At 33.9% G+C, this 2,898-nt stretch overlaps 1 long non-coding RNA gene across 1 annotated transcript; it reads right to left on the bottom strand.

Moving 5' to 3' along the window:
* On the bottom strand, positions 1-2,898 carry LOC118439257. Its single transcript, XR_004837316.1, has 4 exons — positions 2,773-2,898; positions 2,097-2,201; positions 610-740; positions 1-547 (listed from the first exon to the last, which is right to left on the bottom strand). It is a non-coding gene; the product is annotated as an uncharacterized LOC118439257 (long non-coding RNA).

Below are 2,898 nucleotides of genomic sequence, written 5' to 3'. Positions count from 1 at the left end.
CTTCAACTGGTTACAATTGTCATCGACTAATTATAAAGTTTCACCGACTTGTCAAATTAAATTAAATTGTCACTAGAGTTAATAAATTTATAACCAGTTGGTAACAAATTCATAACCACGGCGGTTGTGTCATATACGTTTACATTTTGGTTATAATTGTAACCCTATTTCTAAGAGTGTAAATCAGCTCAAGTGTGCATTTGAAACAAAGTGACATGCATCTCTAAGGTATCCAGTGGCGGCGGAAGCGGGGGGACATTGTCCCTCCAGAAATTCAGTAAAATCCTATCTCTCCCATGTTTCCCCATCCTATCTCACAATGCTAATGTCCCCACATGTCCCCCCAACTTCCGCCGCCACTGAACGTATCTATATAAATATTAACTACTCCTCAACTTAAAAATCTACACATTGGGTCTGAAGAACGTTTTCAAAATTTCAATCCATAAACTAAATTTGCAAAGTGCTAAGTCTTAGCTATCTTCTGTTTCGCAAGTAAGTCGGCGATCTGCTTCCATCCAAGGAAGGAGTAATCATGTCGAAATCCCTAAATAATAGAATTTTATAGGTCAAAAATTTCTTGGAAATTTTGATGTATTTAAAATTCACCTTAGCTGCATAGAAACGATGCCAAAATAATTCAGTCATGTTGTCCTTTCCTTTGGGGATGGCTTCGCCGGTTAGTTGAGACTTCATTTGTGGTTACTGCGTAATCCGAGCATCATGTGGACAGCGTTATCCTGATTACAAAATAAATATGTAATAAAATTGTACTTACTTCAAATTTTAAGTATTATTCAGTTAAATTTTAAACAATGTATGAATATAAATGCAAATGAATTTTAGTAAATAATTTATTCAAAATAAATAATAATAAACCGTAGCAAAAGAAATGTTGCAAAGGGATAAAGCGACACGGTCAAGTGGTCATTGTATCTCAAATCATAAAGTAAATCCCCGCCAAAAATTACGTCTGAAACCGTCGAAACAAAATATTCGACATGTTTGACCGTTAGTCTCATCCCCGTGGCGTCATGACCTAATAACCTTCAAAGTCATCCGTACTTCTAAAATTAGAAACATGGTGGCGAAAGCTACATATCCAAATTCGAATCCGTTCTAAAGTTATCGTGGATACAGACAGACAGACAGACAAGTTATCTTCATATATGGATTTCCCTTCGCTTCACCACTTAATAAATACGTAGCTTAATTTTACTTGAGATTTTAGCAATTTTTTAGTTAAATTTTAAATTATGTGTATAAATGAAAATGAATTTTAGTAAATAATTCAGTTCAAAATAGATACTAACTGCACTATGGAGCAGATTTTGAGTTAGTTTCTAAGTGGAAATATTGCAGTTGGTGTGGCGTAGAAACTATAAAAAACACATCAAATTTTAAAGAGCATGAAAATTTGAGTATACTCCCAACATTTTGTTAATAAGATGATTACAGGCGGAGGTACTATACAAAATTCTACCTCTTCAGTTATAATTTATTATTATTACCGAAGGGTAGCATAGACCAAGTTCTGCCCAATACAAATGGGAATAAAAATATTACTGACATTGTACGCAATTTCTTACCCACGGCCCCCGAGGAGACAACTTGTCACCATGCATGTGATAAAATTGCATAGTACCTCCGCCGGTAACGATCATATCACAAAATTATATGCTCACTCTGAATCAAACTGGATACATAATTTAAAATTAGTTAAATTATTAACTGACTAACAAAGGAGATCTCACAGCGTATGTGATCCAATTTTGGTCAGAAACTAGTCTCAATCGATGACAAATTTGATTAGTATAAAATTTGCGAAAGACAGGATCTCCCAATGGGCACGTTCGGCCGAGATATTTGGATCCGAAGAGGAGAAAACGTACAGTAAATGAGGAAAGTGCACAATTTTTGTCAGCTTTCGGGCACGTTTCTTGCAAATATCTTGGCGAAACGTGCCCATTGGGAGATCGTGTCATTCGCAAATTTCATACTAATCAAATTTGTGATCGAGCGACATGCACTAATTTTATCAAAATATGTGAACATCCGTTGGGAGACCTCCATTTTCAGGCAAGTTATCATCTTACCTGGGGTATGGACATGTGTAAGTGGATAATGGACAATTTTCCAATGATAATGATTTGCCAGAAAGTTGTCTCACGTCAAATTGTCACGGGTATCCTCGGTTCAAGCTGCATAAATAAATACACTCAAAATAAGGTAGTAATGAATCATTACCATGCAGAATGACTATGTGGCTCTACCACGTCGGTTACAATTTGTAGTAGAAATGGTAGTAATAAGTTCAGGGAAATTCAAATTTAATACATAATGGTATTCACTTCCTTAATATTTGGTAATGAATTTGAATTTCCCTGAATTTATTATTACCATTTCTAGACAAATCGTAACCGACGTGGTAGAGCCACATAGTCATTCTGCATGGTAATGATTCATTACTACCTTATTTTGAGTGTACATAATCTAAGGGGAAATTTAAGCAATAATTTGAAAACTGTATTTATCTTTAGTAGGAAATTTTAAAAGTAAAAATTTATGTCAAAATGTTTGTAGAATTTTGAATCACTGAAGGAATTTCTAAGTCAGACATTCAGACTTTGTGGAGAGTTAAAGACCTAAAATTATGCAATTATTAAGGGATAATATGTAAAATTTCTAATTTTTAACTCATAAAAAATCTAAATATGTAAATATGTACATTTAATGGGGAATTTATAGGAATGATTTGAAAATTGTATTTACCTTTACTCCGAAATTTCAAAGTAAAAATTTATCTCAAAATTGTCGTAGAATTTTGAATCACTGGAGGAATTTCCGAGTCAAAAATTCAGACTTTGTGGAGAGTTAAAGTCCTATTTACGTAAGCAT

Source organism: Folsomia candida, unplaced genomic scaffold (genome assembly GCF_002217175.1).
Source record: "Folsomia candida strain VU population unplaced genomic scaffold, ASM221717v1 Fcan01_Sc032, whole genome shotgun sequence".
NCBI lineage: Eukaryota > Metazoa > Arthropoda > Collembola > Entomobryomorpha > Isotomidae > Folsomia > Folsomia candida.
Note: the sequence above shows the minus strand (reverse complement) of the source record. Positions and strands in the feature narration are given on the sequence as shown.